General features: G+C 57.8%; 2 long non-coding RNA genes across 2 annotated transcripts; one reads left to right on the top strand and one right to left on the bottom strand.

Annotated features, from left to right (window-relative positions):
- Nucleotides 1–5,281: 5,281 nt before the first annotated feature.
- LOC144378921 (uncharacterized) lies at nucleotides 5,282–8,769 on the bottom strand. Its single transcript, XR_013440876.1, has 3 exons — nucleotides 8,503–8,769; nucleotides 7,073–7,638; nucleotides 5,282–6,775 (listed from the first exon to the last, which is right to left on the bottom strand). It is a non-coding gene; the product is annotated as an uncharacterized LOC144378921 (long non-coding RNA).
- A 634-nt stretch (nucleotides 8,770–9,403) lies between these two features.
- Nucleotides 9,404–11,702, top strand: LOC118552293 (uncharacterized). Its single transcript, XR_004925457.2, has 3 exons — nucleotides 9,404–9,748; nucleotides 11,244–11,401; nucleotides 11,587–11,702. It is a non-coding gene; the product is annotated as an uncharacterized LOC118552293 (long non-coding RNA).
- The last annotated feature ends 12,492 nt before the right edge of the window (nucleotides 11,703–24,194 follow it).

Raw genomic sequence — 24,194 nt, forward strand, 5'->3', positions numbered from 1 at the left:
GAGCTGTCGGAGCCCTGGTGACCGAGCGGGGAGAGCTGGGCTGGCGGCTGGCCGCACACCTTCGTTTCTGGAGGGGACCAACCAGCTGGTTCTCGGCATCAGCCGCCAGTCTCCCAAAGAGACGGTACCTGAGGTGGGAGCCCAGCATAAATCCAGAGCCTCCGATTACTGCTCAGATGAAAAGCCACCGTCCTTTCTTGCTGACCAGCCATGCTCTGCGGACCTGAGGAATCCTCTGGAAAGGCTGCCGATGGGGCACGAAGCCCACCAAGTCCATCTCCATCTGTGGGTCTCTGGGGTGAGGGGAGAACCCACAGGGAGCAAACGCATGCCCTGCTCTTGGGTCCCTCCCCTTGTTGGGCACAAAGAAGGAAGCATGAGCTGGGTGCTGGTGGGGAAGGAGGGGGCCCGCGGAGGGACAGGAGCCAGCTGCAGGGAGACGTCGCCAGCATGGGCTCTGGCCGCAGAGGAGCCAAAAGCATCAGCCGCTGGTGCTTCCACGATGCCCCCGAAGGCTCAGTGCCCAGCGCAAACCAACTTTCATCATGGCTCCATCCACATGAATTCCCAGTCACAAGATGACGTCAGCATTGACAGGACAATACATGCTGCATGTTTACAGCTAACTCATCGATTAACATAGAACTTGCGTTAGTGTATGGTCTGAAATAATTTAAACTCCCCCGATGTTCGAGTGGTGCCCCTCGCACTGCTTACTGAACGGCCCCCCTTCCTGACCGACGCTGTCCTGTGACGAGGTGCATCGGCGCCCATTCCAGCGTCCGTGTCCATCCGCACGGACACGCTACACCCATCTGCCTGTCCTCTCCCTCCTACCCTGCTCTCGCTCTTGGAATTAGTGCAGCTTCACTCGATAGCACAGCGTGACTACGTCCTGCTCATTCCCCATTTCCTCCAAACTTTTCTTGACTATTCTCACACATTTGTTCTTTGTCAAAACATTTTTAAATGCACTGGAATATTTTATTATAAATGCTGTACTTTTATAAATGAATTTTACAAAGAAACTCTTTACAGTATTTGTCTATTTCAAAATGATTGTATCATCTATGACTAATTATAATTTTGTGTCTTCCTTACTAACATGGTGCCAATTACTTCCTCTTCATATTTTATAGCATTTCTAGAAGTTCCAGAACAATGCAATATGTAGTAGGTAATAGTAGAGACACCTGTTTTAATTCCAGCAGGTATATATCTAGTGTCTCACTGCCAAGAAGGATCTCAGTTGGTAAAGAGACTCATCTGTTTAAAAAAGTGTATTTCTATTCCACTCGACCAAATATTTACCAAGAAAATATCTGGAAGTCTGAGAAATAACTTTAGAGCAATTGTCAAATTACCATGTAACCGTAATCCTGTGCCATCTCAAAGTAACGTGTTATGATGATGTATTTCCCCGTATTCGGTTACACAGGCAATCCCAGGATGGTCATGGCTTCTTACTTTTTTATATATTAAAAGAACTTCATGTAAGACCGTCACATCTGTTGCCGTGAGGGGGGAGGGTCTGCAGCAGGTGTGTGTGCGTGTGCACATGTTTGTACACACGTGTGCTTAGCAGAACACAGGAGTGGCCCTGCTCAAGGAACTCCCTGAGTAGCACTGTGCCCTTAGCTTTTTCCTCTCCTTTAAAGAAGTATTTTCACATATTAAAACTTTTTTATTTTTTTTTATTTTTTATTTTTTTAAAGATTTTATTTATTTATTTGACAGAGAAAGAGATAGCTAGAGCAGGAACACAAGCAGGGGGAGTGGGAGAGGGAGAAGCAGGCTTCCCGCCGAGCAGGGAGCCCGATGTGGGGCTCGATCCCAGGACCCTGGGACCATGACCTGAGCCGAAGGCAGACGCTTAACGACTGAGCCACCCAGGCGCCCTATTAAAACTTTTTTAAACTAAAAAGAAATTTTGAAAAAAGAAAAGCTGCAACATTTTCAAAAATTATTATTCAGCTTTGGACACTTCAGATCTTTTTTCTCCTCTCTACAAATTTTTCACATGATTCTAATAACAAAGAGGTATGTGCAAAATTTGGACCTGCCCTTTTCTCTGGCCATCTCTTTATAATTTTCATACGCTGTGATGATCCTCCTATTTCAATTTTAGCCACCATATAATATGCTATTGCTACTTATCCCTCCAGTATATTTCCATTGTTATAAATTTAATTAACCACTTCCCTCTTAGAAATGTAAATTTGATGAGCATCTTTGTATATGTCATTTTTTATGGACTATGCTTGGCATAGAACATTGTGTAAATTCAAGGTGTACAAGTGTTCTTTTGATGACTTCATTTTACATATTGTATGGAAATGACCCCGCGGGACCCGGCCCTGCACACTCTGGGCACCTGGCTGAGCTCTCCCTCCAGAAACGCTGCCCTGCCTGACAGAGGCTGCCCCAGGAGACCCCTCTGGTGCCTCCCTTCCCTCTGGCTTTGCCCTGGGGCTGCAGAGCTGGGGCCGCTCAGCTTTTTCTTCCCCCAGTAGTTCTCCTATTAAGGATCTTTCTGGGATTCCTATAACTTGGTCTGGAGAGATTATTATAGCTGGCATTTCCAGTTTTACCCTTGGTGTCCTTTACTTTTCTTGTAGACTTTCTTTTCTTCCTTCTTTCCTGCGGACTCCTGATCGTTACCTCCATCTGATGCTCTACTTCATCAATCTATCCTGTACGTATCCACCTGTGATGTTGTGACTTATAATAAGAAATATATATATATTAAGTCTTTGTCCCGATTTCCAGCACAGAGCACCTAAAATCCTTGGAATTTCCCAAGTGCTGAGAATGATAAACATATCTTTTTTTGTGTTAAGGAGGTGACTTTTGGAAAGCCGCCCCCAGGGTGGAGGCAGGTTGCCAGGGGAACCAATCACAGGACCAGAGTCTCCGAGCTTTCAGTCCCACCCCCTGCCCTGGGGGAGGTGAGGGGGCTAAAGTTGGGATTCAATCACCAATGGCCAGTGTAAGGAAGCCTCCATGAAAACCCACAAGTCGGGTTTGGAGAGCTTCTGGTCTGTGAACACGTAAGAATTTGGGGAGAGTGGGGCACCTGGAAAGGTCGCGGGGACCCCAAACCCTCTCCCATACCTGCCCTTTGTGTGTCTCTCCCATCTGGCCATTCCTGAGTCTATTCCTTCCAAAAATACTGGTGATCTCCGGAGTTCCTTGAGTTTAAGGGGTCGAACCAGTTTAACTGGTTGACCAGCGCTGTGAGCCACTCTAGCAAATTAATCAAACCCAAAGGGGGGGTGCTGGAAACCTCCTATTTACAGTCTGTTGGGCGGAGCACAGCTGACAGTCGGAGGGGGGCGGAGTGTGTGGATCTGAGCCCCTAACCTGTGGGGTCTGTCTCCAGGTAGACGGGGTCAGAACCGAGTTGGATTGTAGGGGCCTTAGTTGCTGCCCAGCATTGCTGAGTAGGGGGTCGCCCCCCAAACCCGCCCACACACCCACACACGCACACACACACAGACACACATACAAACACACCCACACACAAACACACCCACACATGCACACACACACAGACACACATACAAACACACCCACACCCAAACATACCCACACATGCACACACACCCACACACAAACACACCCACACATGCACACACACACACACACACACAAACACACCCACACATGCACACACACACACACACACCACAATCTCTTTATCCATCATCCATCAATGGACACCTAGGTTGTTTCCACATCTTGGTTATTGTGAACAATGCTGCAGTGAACGTGGGGGTGCACATGGGTGTTTTCGTTTGCTATCACACTAATTTTATTTGAAATACTATGCTAGTTCAGGGGCGCCTGGGTGACTCGGTCGGTTGAGCGACTGACTCTTGATTTTCACTCAGGTCATGATCGCAGGGTCCTGGGCCTGGCTCCCCACTTGGCGAGGAATCAGCCTGGGGTCCTCTCTCGCTCCCTTTGCTCCTCCTCCGGCTCCAGCTGGCTGCACGAGGGTCGCTTCTCGCGCCCTCTCTCAAACACATACATAAATACATTCTTTAAATATGAGCTACATGCCGGCTCAGTCCTGAACAACACAGTCAACAGTGCGCTAAATCCTGCAGCCTTGCGGAGGCTGGGAGTCCGTGTGTCACTAACCTCAGTAAGTTTGCCGAGGGGCGCGGCGAGCTGCGTCTAGCTCAGTCTGGGCCAGCCGGCCAGCGTCCCAACACATCCTGCCCCCGCCCCCGCGGCCGCCTCCACTCCGCCTGTGTCGTCCGCTCGGCACCCTCAGCGGGTGCGGGGCTCCGGCCCCTCGTGGGCCGGCTGCGGCTGCGTGGCCGCTAGAGGCCAGCTGGGAGAAACCGCGGGGCTCGGAGCCCCTTCGACAGAAGAGCCCCGGGATTCACGAATGCATTCGCTAAGGCAGTGAGCTCCTTTTCCACAACGAATCCAAGTGGGGTCCATCCTAGATCCTACAGTCTTCTCGCACTCTAACTGTCCGTGGTGCACTGGGGGGCGATTTCCTGCCGACCTTCCGGGCCACGTCCTCCCTGCCTGGGGTTCTTACCACCCGCTGGGGCACTTCCTCTGAGCCAGGGTACTTACTCCCTGCCAGGTACTTACTCCCCACTGCGGTGCAGTACTTACCCGCCGGGGTACTTACTCTGGGTCCGTGAGTGTTTGCCCCTTCCGCTGGGGCAAACAGTGAGCACTCAGTAGATACTGTTGATCGGATTAATCGGACATGGGATATGAGTGGAAGGCGCTTAAAATCATCCTAAAAGTCACCCTGTTTTCTCTCCTGTTGGCAGTAACAACACACACACCCTTCTTTACCAACTATAACAATGTCTGTTCTGCCGGAAAGTCACTGATAAACTCAGCTGTCCAAATCACAACCAAGAATGGAGAGATAGACCAACAAGATCTCTGCGAATGATTTAAAGAAAATCCCCAAAGTTTAGGTACAGGGGCGCTCATTGTACTCACCTAAGGATATCTGGGCTATTTCCAGGAGGCCAACTCACTGTGGTCCCAGGCCTGATTCCCACCCTCTTCCGCCGCATGGCTGTGCCATCGCAGATCAGAGAAGGGAAATGAAGGGGTGACAGGAGAAAGACTGATTACACAGAAGTGATAACCGACAGATGATTAGTAACAGAGAGAAAGAAAAGTTAAAATAGATAAAATGAAAGACAATTTTTTTAAATTTGGGATAGGGCGATGGAGGGAGGGACAAAGGGAGAGCGAGAGGTTCTCAAGCAGACTCCCCACTGAGCATGGAGCCTGACGTGGGGCTTGATCTCAAGACTGTGAGATCATGACCTGAGCCGAAACCAAGAGTCAGACGCTCAGCAGACTGAGCCAGCCAGGCGCTCCAGGGAAAAACAAATTTTAGAGTGATGTGGCCGCCCTGGGCCCCTGGAGCAGGTGCCCTCCGTGCAAGACGCCGTATTCATCCCTGAAAACATCACTATGCAACATAGCAAATGCATGAAAAATCAGCCACATTAATAAAAAAAAAAAGTTTCAGTGTGGTAAGTGTGCGATTTAGGTAGGCAGAAAGATACTAGCACGTATTTCACTAAGATACCCAACTATAATAAACAGCATTTTTAAAGTTCCGTGTTTTAGAGGCTGAGTACGTGTGGGCATCTCTGCCTCGGCCACTCGTTTCCCAAGCATGCGGCATGTGACCTGAGCTCTGGGTAGAAGGACAGAGGCGGGTTGCTGTTGGCTGGTTTTCCAAGTTCAGTGAAACCTCGGACTCTGGTCCCAACAGAACGCCCCTCTGGTTCAGTGCCGATGCCGCTCACACACGCACACGCCGCTGAGCTGTCCAGATCTGGGCCACGCACCACGGCCACGGGCAACATGGTCTGTGTTGGCATCCTGGAGCCGACGTCACAAAGGAGCCCAGACCGGCTTCCAGCAGTAAAATCTGTTCTCTCACAGTCCTGGTGACCAAAAGGCCAAGACCTGAGGTTGGCAGGGCTGTGCTCCCCCCGAGGGCTCTGGGGGGGGTCCCTTCCTGCTCCATCATTGCCCTGGTGGCACCAGTCTACCTTGGCATGCCTCAGTTTACAGACGCCTCGCCCCGTCTCTGCCTCCATCGTCACATGGCCTTCTCCTCCCTGTCTCTGTGTCTCTTCTCCTCTTTGTATAAGGACACCAGTCATATTGGGTCGGGGCTCCCCCGACCCCCACAGGACCTCCTCTTAACTTGATAGGGCAGCAAAGACCGATTTCCAAATAAGGTCTCATTCACAGGTTCTGTGGAAGGACCTCCACACATCTTCCTGCAGACCAGTAGAACCACCACTGCCGACTTCCAGCACTTGACAGAGTACGGGGGGAACAGATTCCCTGCAGCCCCATCTCGCCTGAGGACAGACCCAGGAAAGAGCTGGGGCGGGGCCTCCTGGCCATCGGCGTGAGCTGTAACAGGGCAGCTTCAGATGGCAAGCTGGGGATTCCAGGCAGGGGTATGGGTAAGTGGGGAGTTGGCAATGCTCTCCTCCAGGCTTATGAACAACCACAAAGAACAAAAAACCCCCAGGAGCGGACCACACATACCCTCCGGGCATCATGACACCTGGACCATAGCCTTTCTTGAGGTCTTGCGAATGTCGCCCGAGGAAGCTCTGAGCTGTGTAGCAGCGGGTCTGTGACAACCCATCCCCAGCACCAAGGCCTTTGCGATCCATTTGTCCTTCTTGTGCCAGCTCACAGATGGCACGGGCCACCTTTGTTCCAGTGGGTCACTGCTCTGTCATCGCTGTAGCTAAAAGGGAGTAGAAAGGGGAAAGTAAAATAAGACCCACAGGAGCGCCCTGCTGTAAGGTGAAGCACCTGGTGCTTTGCACGGTATTTATACTGTTCAATTGCACTGCGGCGTGTCGTTTTGCAGTGCAGAAAAAAGTAGAAAGGCTAAAACTCGCACAGCCCTTACAGTGCCAAGCAGTTTCTGAATGTTTTATAAATATTGGCTCAATTAATCCTCAGACACCCCTGTAAGTAAGTACTATTACTAACCCCATTTTACAGATAGAGAAACAAAGGCAGAGAGAGGTTAAGGTACCTAAGATCACACAGCAAGAAGGTGACAGTCAGGCTTTGGACCTCAAAAGTCAGGCTCCAGAATCCATGTGCTCAGCTGCTGGCTACCGGTAGTTCCCTTGTCCATTTTTCCCTCGGACTGATCCCATGAGTTAGTGGAAAGGACTGTTTCGACGGGTATAAAAGTTAAATAATAGATGTAATGGTAGACTTTATAATGGTTTGCTAACATATTCATTTATTCCACAAGCTTCCGCTGGCTGACTAAGGAGCTCGCTCACTAAGTGTCGAGTGCAACAGGGAACAGCAGATGCAGACGGCAGGGTATGACGGATGTTCTCCAGGCTCCGGAACTGGGAAGACTGTTTCCTGCTTGTCTAACCACACCACCTTGCTGGGATCCTCTCTGAGCCTCAGTGTCCTCCTCTGTCAAATGGGAAGGTTGGTTACAGGGTCCAGGGCTGGCATTGTTGACAAACAGTTGAGCTGAGGTTTCAGAGTCCAGAGGAAGAGCGACTAACTGGAGCTGGGAAGAGCTCTGCCTGAGGTGTTACTTCTGAGTGTGGTCCTGGTAGATGAACAACCCTTCTGGGTGTATGGATTTCAGCAGGAAGCAAAACAGACAGAACTATGTGAGGTACTGGGGCTCACGCTGGAACTGGGGGAGGCCGGACATACGGTGATGTACTAGAAGATGACAAGTGTGAAGGAAACCAAAGCTGGGAATAGCCAGGCGTGGGGGCAGGTGGGGATGAGAAGTCGGGATTTGAAGGAGAGGTGGAAGCAGCCTCCCAGAGACTGCGGCTGGGACCCTGGCACCTGGAGCCCAGGGAGCACTGAAGCGGGGCACCTTGCAGCTGGGTCTACAGCGAGGGTCCTGAGCCAATTCCCAGCCCCACCCCACCCCACAGGCCTGGGGGTCTGTGCGTGCTATTCCAAGATTTGGGCCCATCGGCCCCTACCCCTAAAGGTTTCTGCAGGAATGTCACTAGGTCAGAGAGCGTGACAAATCCCCTGGATGTTAATCCCAGGGAAGTTTAACTTTCAGGACCCCTCACTCCCAGGCCCTCCCACCGCCCAGGAGCTGCTTTTTTGTCTGCGGACAATCTCAGTCCTTCCTTGGAGGAAACATCCCTCCTTGGGGCCCCCGCGATGGCAACAGCTTCGTGCCCACGGCAATGGAACCTGTGCCCAGCACCCCACATAACACCGGACTCTCCCCGCGCCTCCGGGGCAGACCTTCCCTCTGGGGGTCCCCGCCTTCTGCGCAGCGCCTGCAACGCGAGTGGGGGCGCGCGCGGGGCGGGGGGGGGAGCGGACGTTCACAGTCGGCTGCGCAGGCCGGGAGTCCGGGGCAGTGGGGGGACTCGGAGCCCCGGCAAACGGGGTTCAGCTCGCTTCCAGAGCCGGGAGTGCGACGGTGCAGGGCCTTCTCGGAGGCCACGCGCTCACCTCTCCGCGTCCAGGACGACCCCCGGACGGGCGACCCCGGGAGGCTGCAAGCCCAGGATGCTGTAGCCCTGGGAAGGTGCGCAATCCCGGGACAGGCCGAACGCTGAACAATGCGACCCCGGATCCATGTGACCTCGGCATGCTGCGACCCCCGGACTGATAACCCTGGGACGGGCAACTCTACCCCCTGCAAGTCAGACGAGCCGCGCCCCTCCCCTCTGGCGAGGAGTGGGGACCGGGCAAGGGCCAGGGACCCGGCGGGGCGGAGCGGAGAGAGGCGGGGCAGGGAGGGAGAGAACGGGGGAGGGGCTGGGACGGGAGGGGGCGGGGCGGAGCGGAGAGAGGCGGGGCAGGGAGGGAGAGAACGGGGGAGGGGCTGGGACGGGAGGGGGCGGGGCGGAGCGGAGAGAGGCGGGGCAGGGAGGGGGAGGGGAGAGTACGGGGGAGGGGCTGGACCGGGACGGGGGAGACAGGGGCTGGAAGGTAGGGTAGCTGAGAGGACGGGACGGGCCCAGGATGGCAGGGGCGGGGCCGGAGGGCGGAAAGGGAGATGGCGGGGCCGGGCGGGGCGGGGCGGGGCGGGGCGGGGAGGGAGGGGAGAGGCGGGATAGGGAGGGGAGAGGACGGGTGCGGGGCTGGGACGGGAGGGGCGGGGCAGGGGCGGGGCCGGGCGGGGCGGGGCGGGGAGGGAGGGAGGGGAGAGGCGGGATAGGGAGGGGAGAGGACGGGGGCGGGGCTGGGACGGGAGGGGCGGGGCAGGGGCGGGGCCGGGCGGGGCGGGGCGGGGCAGGGAGGGAGGGGAGAGGCGGGATAGGGAGGGGAGAGGACGGGGGCGGGGCTGGGACGGGAGGGGCGGGGCAGGGGCGGGGCCGGGCGGAGCGGGGCGAAGCGCCGGCCAATCCGCAGTTCGGACGCGCCCCCTCCGATCGCCCCCAACCGCCGCCTCTCCGGGGCTCAGCCGAGATCGGGAAAAGCGGCGGCTGCGTTCACGCTGCTGCACTCCGGTCGCGACCTGGATCCCAACCCCGACCCGGACCCCGATCCCGACCCTGACCCCGACCCGGACCCTCACCCCGACCCGGACCCAGACCCCGACCCGGACCCAGACCCCGACCCAGACCCCGACCCAGAGCCGGACCCTACCCCGGACCCCACTCCAGACCCGGCGGAGCCTGACCCCCGCCCATTCCCCGACCCCGACCCGGAACCGTGAGCCCAACCCTCACCAGGACTGCGACCTCCGCAGGTGAGCGCGTCCGTCCCCTCCCCGTGACCCCTCCCACGGACGGGCAACTGGGGGCCGCGGGCACCCGGCAGGACGGGCTGTCACCTCGCCGCCGCCGTCCGCCTTTGGGAGTTTGCGCCCCGAAGTCCAGAGCAGAGGGCCCAGGGCCCTCCCCTGGGCCCCCCCTGCTGCCCCCTAGGTGGCTTCTGACCTAGAGGCTGGATGGGGGTCCCTGCTCCCAGGCCCTTTGGCCCACCACCCTGCCTCTCCCACCGTCCCTCTCCCCCTCCGCCTCTTCCCCTCTGCACCCGTCCGCCATTTCCTCCTGGACCCCGAGGCAGGTGCGCAGGGTGCGTGGGGTCTTCAGTCTCCTGGCCCCACCCTCGACCCTGGTGTGGCCTGAAATTTAGGTTTCCTGAGCTTGTTTGGAGCGGCTGGAGTCAAAAGTGCCTAAACAGACTTGGAGGAGGCTGGCGGGGACTTGGGTCTTCCGGGCCTGCAGCCTTGTTGTGGCCTTGGTGGGAAGCATTGAGGGAAACACAGGAGGGGGTCACTTCCCTGCTCCTAAGGGTGGGGGGGAGGGGTACAGACCCCAGGGGTGCAGGACCCCCTGCCGGGTGGGCAGGCTTAGGTGGTTTGGGTCGTTTGTGTAGGGGTGCGTGGGGTGGGAGGTGACAAAATGACATCTTAGCATTTAATCACAAAGTGGGGGACGTTTCCTTTGTTCCAGGAGGCCCTCTAAAGCTCCTGGAAATAAGGCTGGGGCGAAAGTGAGCAGACAGTGGTTGGGGAGGTGGGATGGGTCTATGCGTGTGGGGTCGGAGGTGACCACGGGGGTCGCGGTCCGAGGAGTCAGTGCGTGAGTGCGGGCATGTTCCCACCTGAGTGCACCTTTGAAGCAAACTGTGGGAAGGTTGCTGCCAGCCGGGTGGCCCGACACAGGCCCATCCCCCTTCTCTGTGGGACCCCAGCCCCCAACAATTAAGTGTTAGCAGAAAGTGAACTGGGTCCCACACCCGCCCACTGGATCCAGCCTGTCTTAGAAGAGACAGGCAGAAGGAAGCCCGGAGGAGGGTCACCCAGGGCCTGGTTGATGTTTACCTCTGGAGCAGGGGTGTGCCGACAGGAGGAGGCTCTGTAAGTTGTGTCCAACTCGTTCTTTCGGGCGGTGCAGATTTTCTGGTGACCGGGATCGTGGGGCCCCAGGGCACCTGCAGGCCTGGCTTGGTTAAACACAGTGAAATCCTCTTGGGGCTCAGGTGTAGCACCAGACCCCTGCGGTGAACGAGAGATGTGGGGTCCAACCTCAGGAAACCCTCAGCCCTTAGAAGACCAAGGAAGGCAGGGACCCTAGCGCTCTGGTGTGCTTTTCAGCAGGCCGTGGCCATGGCCGTGGGGGGGGGGGTGTCCAGCTGTCCAGGCCGGGGGGTACTGCCTGCTTACCTGGCCCCCTCACCTGGCCCCCCATAGCCAGACTGGTCTGCCCTGAGCTGTCCGTTTTGTCCCATCTGCTCAGCCATGCACTCGGCCCTCCTGACGGTCCCGGAGAAGGTCTGCATCCTGTTTCTTCTAGAAATTGCTGTAAATTCTGAGGAACTTTGATGGTCAGCTTTGGCTAACGGAGGCATTTTGCTCTTGCAGTGGGTTAAACCGTCTACGGATAACGTATAGGATGTGAGTAAATCCGCAGCTTTTCTGGCACATTTCGTGTTCCTTTACTTAATCCCGGCAAGAGGTCTCACACGGGTGCATGGGGCTGAGAACCCGGTGGGGAGGTGTTAATTGCAGTGCAGCTTGTCTGCTCTTGTACAAATGCTTTCTTTGTTTAGCGAGTGACAGAACCATTTCTTTACTTGTAGGTGTCCACGTTTGTTTTGAAGTCTCAGGATTCTTAAGACAGTGGTTTCCAGAGATCTTTCCCACCCAGAATCCCTTGCTTAAATTTTTGTTTGAAGTACCATCCTAAGGCTCAGACCGTGCACTTTGTATGGGACAGGAATTGTGCGTTCTGTTTTTAAAAGGACGGGGTTTTGAAGAGCAGCTCTGGTCTCCGCTCTCGGGGCCCGACCCCAGGCCTGGGGACTGTCAGATGACCCCTGTTGTCGAGCAGAGCTCTCACCGCAACGGTGCTGTGGTCACCTGATCTTAGCTCTTCTGCCATCCCGTTGAACACGTGATGTGACCCTGGGCACCCAGGGCAGGGGTGGGGGGGCAGGGGCAGCACGGTGGGCCTAGGCGGCCAGTGACACTCCCAGCCTTTCCCTTGCACCCCCGGCTCGGCGGCCTGTGTGTGTGCCCGCTCGTGTTGGAGCCGGGGAGCCCGGCCGGGAGGCTGGTGTGAGCTTGTCCCAGAGGAGCCAGCCCACTTGCAACACCGGCGTTCCGTGATGACTGCGGCCGGCTACGGACCAGCACCCACTCAGTGCTGCGGGGTGTCGGCCCCTTAATTCTGGCCTGAGCTTCTCCAGCTGCCCGCGTGACCCTGGGCTCTCACTGTCCTGCCGATGGCACCTGGCCAGGACCCTGCCTCAACACCCCCCTCCTCTGGGAGCTCTCGGAGGGACGGGGGGTGGTGGCGCCGGTGAGGGCTGGCTCCCCGGACATGGCCCACACTCTGCGATGTTGAGAAGTAGCACAGTGATCCGCGAGGGGGTCAAGACCCGGGTTACTTCCACCGGCAGTTTCATGGAGGAGGAAGGAGTGGATGTTTATGGAGTGTCCGTGGATACCCAGGACACCAAATCCTGCTCTTGGGACAGCGCAGGCGTGACCCCAACGGTCACTGTGGGACCCCCAAGAAGGAGGCTGAGAGTCTGCTTAGATGAGCCCACTGAGCCCCGAGGCCTGGCCCACCCTGCCCTGCGCCTGCTGCGCCGGCTCAAGGCCACCGGGGACAGGCCCTGTTCTCCTAGGTTCCCCTTGCCTGCTGGCCTGGCTGGGACTGCCGCGTGGGGCCCAGGAAGAGGCTTAATGGGGGGTGAGGGAGGCACTGTTGAAATCACTGAAATCCGTTCTTTCTTTGACCCGATGTTCGTGGGGCACCTGCTGCGTGCTGGGAGTCAGGCTGACGGCAGGACGCACAGGCCTCCACGCTGCTCCCGTCCAGGAAGCCCCAGAGACCCTCACTGCATCACAGGGAAAGGTGGTGCCACGGTGGGGCTGGTGCTCTGAGGAGAGCACCTCAGCATTGCTGGTCTCGCACGTCTGCAGGGCCCTGGGGACCTGCCCCGAGAGGCGAGGGTCACAGCGTGAGGACACCCACAGATTCGGTGGCAGAACTGTCTGTGTGGCCATCAGCCCGGGCGTCTCGGGTTCGGGGCAGGTGGTGGGAAGGAGCTGGGGTCTGAGGTAGCACTTTGCAGGTGGAGGGACGCTGGGACGGAAGGTCCCGGTGGGGGGCTTGGGGCATTCCAGACCAGGAGAGGGCAGGGGGAGGGCAGGGGGGAAGGGGAGGGCGGCCCACCACGGCCAGGGTTAGAGGGGCCGAGGGACAGTGGGGCCCTCATGTTGTCCCTTCATAGTGTCCGGATGCCCGGGCCCCTGTGTGGAGAGGCGAAGGGAGGATGGAGGCTGTCAGGGTGAGCAGGCTGCCCCGGGGGCCCCAGCAAGGGACCGCGGGGGGACAGAGGAGCGGAGGAAAGCGTCAGAGTGACGGGAGCGGTGGCTTTCCGGCAGCAGGTGCATGGCCAGTGGGGAGAGAGGGGAAGGAAAAGGCATCCCGGGGCGGTCGAGCAGACAGGGCAGCTGGGCCCCGGGGTCCAGGACGAGTGTAGGAGGACGCAGGCAGCTCCCACGCGCTCCGCCGGGGGCCTCGCCCTCCGGACCGCGTGCGTAGATGAGGAGAGTGGGTGTGGGATCTGGGGAGTAGTAGTCAGCGTTCTCCATGCAATGGAGATGGAACCCACAGGATGTACGTGCAGGGGAGACTGGGGGAGACGGGAGGTTTGCAGCATTTCGCTCACGGGCTTGTGGGGCTGGAGACGCGGGTAGAGCTGAGGCTGCCGCTCGCAGCCGGACGCCCTCGGAGGAGAACCCCTCCTTGGCGGCCCTCAGACTTTTCTTTTGACACCTTCAACTGATTGGATGTGGCCCACACAAGATGGAGGAGGCTCAGGGTCTGCTCACATCGAGATTAATCTCACCTACAAACACCTTCACAGCGGCATTCAGATGGTTTGACCACGCCCCTGGGCACTGTGGCCTGGCAGCGTGGACACATAAGCTGACAGTCCCCGGGGCTCTGCGGGGCAAGGCAGTGCATGGCTCTCACCACTGGGCACAGCCCTGCCAGCCCCCTTCAGGTCCCAGGGGAGGCCAGCCAACATCTGTGGCTATGAGCCCTGATAAATGAAGGTTTCCACCATGCTCTGCTCACCCTCTGAAAACAGGGGCAAGAGTTTAATGGAGCACATTCACTGTGTCTTCATCCAAGCTTTGCCATTTGTTGGTTTGAAACCCCGGGAGCTTCCTGGGTTAAATTCAAAATGGGGCCCCGTATACAGAGGGCCAGGAGCAACTGAAGAAAGAGGCAGGCACCTCCAGATTGGCAGGTGGCTGTCTTAACAAGCAAGGGAATTTACGGACAAGGCTTGTCGTGGGCGACCTCAAGACGCAGAGCTCCCTGCGCCTGCCTGCCAGGATCTTAAAAGTTTATATAGAAGCCTTCACGGGGATCAGTCACGTCTACTGTCCAGGTGGTCTCAACAGCACCCACTCTCCCCAGGCTGAGTCCTTGGAACATCTCCCACCGGGCAGGGGAGCGGGATGGGGCCTCCAAATGCTGCGTCCAGCTCGTGGGTCAGGCCCTCCTGAAGACCCCCCCCCCGCACACCACTGCAGGTCCCAACGCTTAGTGGCCCAGGAGCCCCTGGTGAGGGCGTGGGACAGGGTGAGGGGAAGCTGGTGGCCTCACCGGTCCTGCAGGGGTCTGCCCACAGGTGCGTGTGCTCCAGAGCACCGTACAAACTCTTCCACTAAGGGCTGCCATCAAGCACGTCGGAACAGCCGCTGGAACGCAGCCAGGCACTCCGGGGCTCAGCACGCAGGGCGTGACTCGGTGGGACTCCGGGCAGCTTGCCCAGTACCCCCGCACCTTGTCCCCAGCCTCCCGCAGCCTTGCAGGATTACAGTAGAATCAGAAACCAGTCGTCTGGTCCACACAGTAGGACCTGAGACCGTTTGGGGGTCCCCCTGTGAGGAGCCTCTACTCTGTGGGGACGTTTCCTGCCCCACCCCACCTTGGGCATGGGAGGGTCACTGCTTACATGGACGTGCCCTGAATCATCCTCTGCCCAGGGACTTGAGGGCCCCAGGGCAGCAACCAAGTGTGCTTCTGAATGAGCGAATCAGAGATCAGAAGTCGGGGTGTCCGCCCTCCAGCAGAGGGTGCGGATGGGCAGCAAACGCCCCTCTCAGCAGAATCTGGGTCCTTGACCGGAGCAGAGCCCCACCCCCAGGGGACTCTGTCCCCTGAGAAAGGGGATAAGCAAAGTCTAGGAGCCTTGAAGGCGATAGCCTCCCACCCAGCGCACGTGGCCCCAGCCCAGGGCCCTCCCCTCCCCAGGCCGCACAGCCAGCTGGCCCCTGCAGCCCCCGCCCCAGCGTTTGCCCCTCTTCCCCGAGCCTGCTCCATCCACTCCCAGGGGTCTTGCCAGGTGACCAGCTAGTGAACTGGGTAAACCAGTCCCTGGTAAGAGGTGCTCCCGTGCTCCCCTAGGCTCCACTGGCCCCGGGACCTCCTCTCCCCCTACTCCCTCCCGCCTCAGGCCTGGGTCGATCCTTGGGCCACCTGCCCTCCGGAGGCCAGCGTCCCTTCACCCACATGCACCTTAATGGGCTGACCTCTGTCACTCGGAGAGTTTGCTGACACTGTTCTCCCTGAGTTCCTTGAGAAAGAGAGGATGCGCATGTCGGTGCTGGACCTGAGCCAGGCTCCCGGCGGGCATTTGTGCCAGGACGTGGAGGGTCCTCGGAAAACATCCAGTGTTGGCAGAAACCAGCTCTGCGGGCGCCTGGGTGGCTCAGTCGACTGGGAGTCTGCCCTCGTCTCAGGTCATGGTCCCAGGGTCCTGGGATCAAGCCCCACATCGGGCTCCCTGCTCAGTGGGAAGCCTGCTTCTCCCTCTAATCCTCCCTCTGCTCCTGCTCTCTCTCTTTCTCTCTCTCACACCCTCTCTCTCCCAAATAAATAAATAAAATCTTTAAAAAAAAAAAAGAAAAGAAAGAAAGAAACCAGCTCTGCACCCTGGGAAACAGGATCAGAGCGACTTGAGGAACATGGCCATGCCTGCCAGGCCACGCCAGGGCAGACTTTGTTGCTGAAACTAACAGCATTTCATGAATGGTGCTATGGGTGCGTGTTTAAAACATGAGCTTTGTATCACTGCTTGAAGTTCGTATATATTTTAAGTTGTTCTTCTTTGCCATCAGCAACAATTTGGATCAGTAGTCTCTGAAGATGCTGGATGCAGAGGGCTCGCGTCAGGGCTGTTTTCCTTGTCTGCGGGGTCACTGGGCATGGAGCATGGCTGTGAGTCTGTCACGAGGGTCAGAACAGACACACGGCCAGGCCCAGGTCGCTGCCACGGGGGGAGGGGGCCTCTGTCTGGGCTTGCTGAGCCACACACGCTTTCTCCGCAGAGGAAGGTGGATCAGGGCATCCTGGTGTCAGGGCCTGGGGACGTGCTGGGGGTACCCTCCTTATTGCCAGCCTGCCTGTGCCAGGGGACTCGCTCTGTCCATGCTCACTGGGAAGGACGGAGACGTGGCTTTGAGCTTGGGCCAGGCTGACCGCCGGTTCAGCATTCCTTCCATACCAGGCTGTCCCAGGTGTGAGCCCCTGACTTCTAGAAAGCCCAGTTTACAGTTTATTTTCCGTGACTCAGTCCCAGTGCCCAGCAGGGAGCTAGCTTTTCAAAAGCTGGGCAGCAAGCAGAGGACAGTGCTGCCCCCAAAGATGTCCCTTCCCAGAATGCGCAGGCGCCGGGGAGGGACTGACCTGGGCAGCGGGTGGCCCTGTGCTGGTGGCCCTGTGTTAGCACTTGGTCTCGTGGGGGCTGAAGGGACACATTCTCTGCTGCTCCGTTTCCTTGTCTGTGGTTTTGACCCTGGTTTGTAAATCCAGAACACCCAGGCACTGTCCCCTTGCATCAGACTCCTCTGCTCATTCTCTGTGGGATCACGGGAGTGATCTTTGCGGCTGTAGGCTGGAAGGTCTGCCCCAGGGCAGCTCTGGTCTGTAGGCCCTGGGAATGCATCAGGCCTGGGAGCACACCGGGCAGGGCAGAAGTAGCACCACCCGTAGTTTGCTCCTAGCCTCATTGATCTGTTCTTGAGCCATTCTCCTATCCCCGTTGGACTTGGTTCCCTCCAGGTCAGTCTCATGGGCCTGTGTATATGAAGGCATTTGGGAAAGTTTAAAGCATAAATATATATTTAAATAAAATATAAAGTACAGGTGTCAGGTGTTAGCCAGGCTCTCTGGCGGTGAAACCGCAGCTGAGAAGGGGGCAGGGGACTCCCGGCCGCCAGCCTGGGAAAGCTAACTCTCCAAGGCCACCTGCTAAAAAGTGGCTGGCAGGGACCCGGGCCACCTGTACAACACACGCATCTCTTAAGAGGGACCCGGCTGAACAGCAGGCGCCGAGGATCACTGTTTACCATGACGACGCAGCACCATGCTGCTCGACAGATGGGACAGGAAACACAACGAAGCCAAAAACCTTTTCATTTTACCCTCTAACAAAAGGGGTTTGTTTGCCTCTTCAGTTCCGGTTTACGTGCACCTGAACTCAGTTTCCTAAGTGAGGAGCAGAAGGTTCTGGATCGTTATGAAGCAGCTCTCCAGGTGGCTGTTCAGAGAGTCTAACCATGGAGGTCTAGATTACATTTATTTTACTCCAAACAAATGCAGAGTCTCTGAAGAGTTCCAAAGACTCGGCCTCTAAATCCCATGTTTGTTTGCTGCAAAGATCTAAGAACCTCATCGGAGGTTCTGTAAAAAGACTGTGAGTTTGTCTTGGTTGACGTTTGTGGGATACAGCTACCACCTTGAGCAAGTGAAAACCCTGGAGTTGGTTCACTGCAGTTGACAGGCTAGAAGGGGGAGTGCATGAGTGATGATCTCGACCCTGAGCTCTGAGGTGGGGGAGCATGTATGACTGTGACCTTGAGTTCTGAAGTGGGGGAACACATATGATGACTGTGACCTTGGGCTCTGAAGTGGGGGAGCATGTGTGAAGACCATGACCTTGAGCTCTGAGGTGGGGGAGCACATGTGAAGACCAGGACCTTGAGTTCTGAGGTAGGAGAGCACATGTGAAGACCATGACCTTGAGCTCTGAAGTGGGGGAGCACGTGTGAAGACCATGACCTTGAGCTCTGAGGTGGGAGAACACATGACCATGACCTTGAGCTCTGAGGTGGGGGAGCACATGTGAAGACCAGGACCTTGAGTTTTGAGGTACGAGAGCACATGTGAAGACCATGACCTTGAGCTCTGAAGTGGGGGGAGCATGTGTGAAGACCATGACCTTGAGCTCTGAGGTGGGGGAGCATGTGTGAAGACCATGACCTTGAGTTCTGAGGTGGGGGAGCACATATGATGACTGTGACCTTGAGTTGTGAGGTGGGGGAGCACATATGATGACCGTGACCTTGAGTTGTGAGGTGGGGGAGCACATATGATGACCATGACCATGAGCTCTGAGGTATGAGAGCACATGTGAAGACCATGACCTTGAGCTCTGAGGTGGAGGAACACATGACCATGACCTTGAGCTCTGAGGTGGAGGAGCACATATGATGACCGTGACCATGAGCTCTGAGGTGGGGGAGCACGTGTGAAGACTGCGATATTGAGTTCTAACAGCTTTAGGTCCTAAAAACCATCTTCCCGGACTGGATGTTGTGTGCTCCATACACGTCAAGGCTGCCTTTGTTTGTCTCTTCTTTGGCCGGTCTGCCTCATCGGACAGCTGCCGTGGGGTCACCCTAGTGGTGGCCTTCTACCTGGGCCAGGTGTCCATCCATTGAGTGGGTCATTACTGAGAACTTACTTTAGCCCAGACATTTGTCATGGCCATGGGGACACAGCCGCCAGGACACACACACTGTGCTGTGGGGAGCTGGTCAGTGAGCAAGGCAGGTAATCCACAAGACACTAGGAGAGCCATCGCAGTCCCGTTGCATGTTGGGGGTTAACAGAAACATGGTGATGAGTCTGGAAGCACTGGGCCTTCAGGCCGCCTGCCCCAGGGTCTCTGCCGCCCCACAGCTCTGATGTCGGGTGCGTGGCTTTGCGATAACATATTAGTTTCTGAGAAGTTGTCTTAATAACCAGGAAAGATTTGGGATGTCCTTAGTCTTCTTCCATCAAGTCCTTGGAAAGTTGGCAGCACACATCGGTGATGACAACACCTTAGAGTTCACAGGACACCTTTTTCCTACTGAGCCCAAGGCAATGAAGAGATGGACCCAGGGACCCCACCTGCGCCTGGGAGAAGCTGCAGCTCCCTCTGGGGCCTGTGGGAGTTGGCAGACCAGGCAGGAAAGGGCCTCTCGACAACCCTGTGCTCCAGCAAGCAGGCCAGAAGTGAAATTGGTAGGAAAGCCATGGGTGGAAGCCCAAGGCCTGGATTCCAGAGCCAGTCTGTGAGCCTCAGTTTGCAAATCTGCACAATGGCATCAATAGCCCACCTAAGAGGATCACTGAATCAAATTGGCAAATATTTTAGGCAGGTAGTGGCTTTTTTTTTTTAGCCCAACACATATTTGTTGAGTACATACAGTGGGGCTGCAGCAGTGAATAAGACTTTAGGGAGCTTCCTTCCAGCGGGGGGAGAGAGACAATAGAAAAACGTGTCCAGTTACACTCAGCTGTGAAGGACAGTGTGCGCTGGGAGTCAGGACGGGCCTCCCCAACAAGGAGACATGTGAGCTGATTTCTGAAAGCCAGGCAGATGTACAGGACAGAGCCTTCCATGCAGAAGAACAGCACATGCAAAGGTCCTGGGGCAGGAAGGCAGGGAGGCCAGAGAGCAAACAGGGCCAGCCCTTGGAGTTAACTTTCAGGCTCTGGCTTCTTTGAGGGAGGTGAGAGTCATTTTTGGACTTTGGGCAGGAGTGTGGTGATTTGCCCCCTGATCAGCAAGATTCTGGAGGCTGAGGTGTTGGGTATGGTGGGCAAGTCTGGAAGCGGAGACTTTGGGAGCCCATTGTCATAGTCCAGGGGGCGAGACGAGAGAGGTGTGGAGCAGGGGGTGGACGGGGATACGTGGGCAGGTAAGTGAGGGGGTGTTTCGAAGGGAAAACCATCAGGATTTGCTACTGTCTGGACTTGGAGTTGAGGGGAGAAAGAAAGGAGGTGACCCCCAGTTTTGTGTCCCAAGCAGCAGGAGGGATGGAACGTCATTGCTGAGGAGGCAGTTGCCTTTGCTTCTCAGTGAGGACAACGGCGCCTCTGGCCGCCCGTCAGTGGGCTCAGCACGGGTCCCCTAAATAAATGACGAAGGGCCCCTGCCGAGGGCTGTGGCCCCGGCCAGCGCTGCCCGCCGCCCGCCCAGGCTCCAGCTGTGTGAGGTCTTCTCCTCCTCTAGTGGCAGACCCCTGCTCCCGCACCGGACCCCAGCGGCACCTTGGTCTAAAGCAGAGTTGCCCCCCTCTGCCTGCAAGGTGCCCTCCGGGACGTCTGGGGCCCCAGAGGCGGCAGAGGGTCTGCTCTGGCACAGGCGGCAGGATGTACAAACAACAATAAAGTGCACGAAAAGCCAGTCTGCTTTTTACCATCACCACGCGAGGGGTGGGAATGAGCCACCCGGCAGACAGACAGACAAGGAAATCACAGGCACTTCTGTCCCAGTAACTAACGGGGGTTGAAGGGTGAGGGGTGGGAGGGAGCTCGGAGCTCCGAGGCTCAGCCTGTCTGTGTGTCTGTCTGTCCGCACAGCTCCCCCAGGCCTCCCGCCCCCGCCGCACATCACAGCGACCCTTTAAGCCCTAGGTGCCTAGCTGAGGCGGCGGGGTTCAGCTGGCTAGTGTTTGTGCGCAGGGAGGAGGCGTGCAGGGAGAGAGTGCTAAGAACCTGCGGCAGGGCTGCCAACCCCGCTCCTGCTCTTCCAGCCCCCTGCTGCAGCCCGCCCTTCCCTGCCCTTCCCTGTGGCCGAGGGCGCGAGCGTCAGGGCTCGGCTGGGGTGACCCGAGGGCACCAGTGCTGTCCCACCACGTGCCCCATGCGGACGGCGGCGGCGGCCTTCAGCCGGGACCCAGCTTGGGAGCCTGGTCCTCTCATCTCCGCCTCACGGCAGGGATGACGTCCTGGCGCTAGTCGCCACCTGTCCCGGGTGAGGGGCCCTCGGTGGGACTCCTGCCAGCCCCCCCCAGGGACCCCACAGCGTGGGATCCCTGCCATGCACACCAAACACTGTCCACTGCTGCCACCCTCTGGCTGACCCCGGTGACCCCCAGTTCTGGTGTCCTGTGTGGGAGGGCCCCGGAGGGTGACAAGGGCCACTGTCCACAGGGACTCCCCCCGAAATGGAGGGGCGGGGTGGAATGAGGAAGATGTCTTGCTTCTCCCCCCTTAAATGCCGTGACCGAGGGGGCACTGACGGGGCAAAGTTGGAGGGGACGTCCCCGGGGGTCCACACCCCAGGCCCACCGTGCACCTCCAGGGAGGTCTTTGTCTACCAGCACCCGCCCCACCCCTACTCTCCAGGTCCAGGATCGGGAGGGCAGTGGGTGACAAGGGGAGATCCCAAGGGAACACAGGGCCCCGAGGACCCAGCCCCGCCCACAGCCCTTGGCCGTGGCTTTGCCCCACAGACTCCAGGACACGCCCCTGCCGCAGCCCCGACGTGGCGTGCAGGGTCTTCTTCCAGTGTCCTTGTCCTCGCCCCTGGCTGCAGAGAAACTCCATGCTCAGGGCCCCCTGACCCTCCAGTGCCCCCCCTGGGGTGGCCTCAGGGCATCCTGTGTCAGCTGCCCAGGCTTGGGGGGTGAGCCCCTGGCCGGCCCCCTGCTCGCTGTTTGCTGGGCAGCACCTCCCGTCCCAGGCCTGGATGGATGGACGGAGCTGCAGGCAGACAGACAGCACGGCGGGGCTGTGGCTTTGCTGTTAAATCTTAACATTGCTGGACTTTCCCAATCTGCACAGAAAGCTAAGTTAATGGGTAGCTTTGCCCCCAATTTAAAGTTTACGTCCACAGCCCCCTTTAATCGTTTGTCGCTGCTGCTCAGTGTTCCACGTGGTGATACATCAAAGGAAATAGGTATTTCCATAGAAGCCCGATTTATTTGGGGGGCGCCAGGGGTTGGGTTTTTATGCTTCGTAAATGGAATTATTCCTAGTTCATGGGACGGAGTTCATCACGCTGCCCCCCGACTTCCTGGTGGGCCCCATGGCCCCGGACGCACACCTCATCTTCCAGGACGCGCGGGGCCGAGCCCTGGAGCTCCCCTTGCGGAGAGGGGCTCAGGGATGCGCGATGAATTCATAAAGGCCCAGGGTGGGTGCAGCCCTCAGTGCCTGGATCTCGGGGCGGCAGTCGGGGCCGAGGGGCTGTCCCCTCCCTGAGCCGCACCACTTAGAGCCCGTGTCCGCGGGGGAGTTTGCAGTCGCAGCCTCTCTGGCCTCCAGCCCCTCGGTCTGCCTGCGTCTGCCAGCAGGCCAGGGCTTGAGACTACGGGCTACCACCGCCTGGCCCACCGCGGCCCCGCTGGGGTTCTGGGTGTGGCCCATGCGTGGTGGGCATGCGGGGAGTGCTCTGGACTCCGGCGGTGGGTAGACTTCCAATGCAGGAATGAAGAAACAGCTGCAGGCCCCCATTGTTCGGATGCTTGGCCAGGCTATGCAGGGTCCAGGGCTTGTCCCCCAGAGACCCGGTGCTCCCTGGGGATGCTGGGCGGGTGTAGGACGGGGAGCTGCAGATGCTCTTCCTTCTACCTGTTCCCCAGATGAGCAGAGGTTGTGTTCCTGGGATGCTCGCTCCAGGGAGCTGGTTTCTGTCCTGGGTTCTGTGGTTGCGGTCACCCCTCCGTGGTCTCAAGAACAGAGGACAGAGTCTGCAGGAAGTGGGGGAGGACATGTTCCCTCTGCTCTTGGCAGCATCTGGTATTTGAGGGTTTAGAGTAGCTTTAGGGGCACATTGGAAACCGCTGGTAAAGGACGTGAGCCAGGTGTTGGAACGGTCGTCTTAGGATGGAGGGAGGCTGGTTTCTGCTCCGTGCTGTTTTCTGTGCGCTCTAGGTTTTCTGCGTTGAGACCACCTTGCTCTCGTTAGTCAGGGGGAAGCACCAAGTGCCCCCTTTCCGTGGATGTGATGGGCTAAGGCAGCCCTGAGATTCCTCCCTGCACGTGCCAGACAAGCGGATGGTCCCTTGGGGGTCCCTGCGGCCAATAAGGCCTCGTGAAGACTCAATGGAGCAGCGGGTCGGGGGGCAGTTCCTGAAAGTGGGATGGGGACCATGTCTGGGCTGGGGTCCGCACAAAAAGGGATGATGCCCTCAGCAGGCGGAGGTGACCCCCACACATCACAGCAGAGGCCCCAGGAGTCCCAGGAGCTTGCGGATCAGTGCCTGGTGGCTCAGCGTCCCAGCCTTCAGGCTGAGGAATTTGAACTCGAATCCCTGAATGAGGATGCTGGGGAATTGGAACCCAGGCAGGGAACCACATCAGCGCTCTGAACTGTGACCTGTGTGCGCGTGTGTGCACATACCCACGGACGCTGCACCCGGTGCGGACAGCATGCAAACCGACCAGCCAGGGGACAGGCAGGAGTTGGGGGGCCCCGCAGGACCGGCAGGGGCTGGGGGCTGGCCGAGAAGAGCCCCCCGGGATTGCTGCACAGAGGGGGACTGTTGGTGGTCTTCCTGGAGGAGGTGCATTTACTCAGCAGGGGGTTCCCAGAGAGGATCTGCAGCTCCTGCCAAGCGGCTCTTTCTGTCTAGCTCCTTTGAGTCAGGACATCTGAGATGGCCATGCTGAGAACAAGCGGGTGGGCAGGTTCAGGAAGGAATTTGGGGTCACCCCTATGCCCGGGACTCCTTCTCTGCAAGGGGGGACAGGCCAGAGCTGCCCCACCCGCTGAGAGCCCCCAGTGCACGCCCAGCGTGGCCTGTCCTTTGAGCTGAGCCGCCAGCCGAGGGGCGGCTGGACCGCGGCAGACCCTCCTGGTCTCGGGGCTGGAGCCCTTCCTTCGGGGATCGAGCCCTTCCTTCGGGGATCTGGGCCTCTCAGGTGGGAAAGTCATGGAAGGTCCTGCTCCAGTGACACCGTGGTTGTGAGGAGGGCACATGTTTGGGACTGAGGTCTATAGCCAAAATCAAGGCAGGAGACCTCTGCATGCAGCCCAGGGGCTGGGACAGAGACAGAGACAGAGAGACAGACAGAGAGAGACAGAGACAGAGACTGACAGAGACTGACAGAGAGACAGACAGAGACAGAGAGACAGAGACAGATAGAGACAGAGAC

This window comes from Halichoerus grypus, chromosome 9, assembly GCF_964656455.1.
Source record: "Halichoerus grypus chromosome 9, mHalGry1.hap1.1, whole genome shotgun sequence".
In the NCBI taxonomy this organism is placed as follows: domain Eukaryota; kingdom Metazoa; phylum Chordata; class Mammalia; order Carnivora; family Phocidae; genus Halichoerus; species Halichoerus grypus.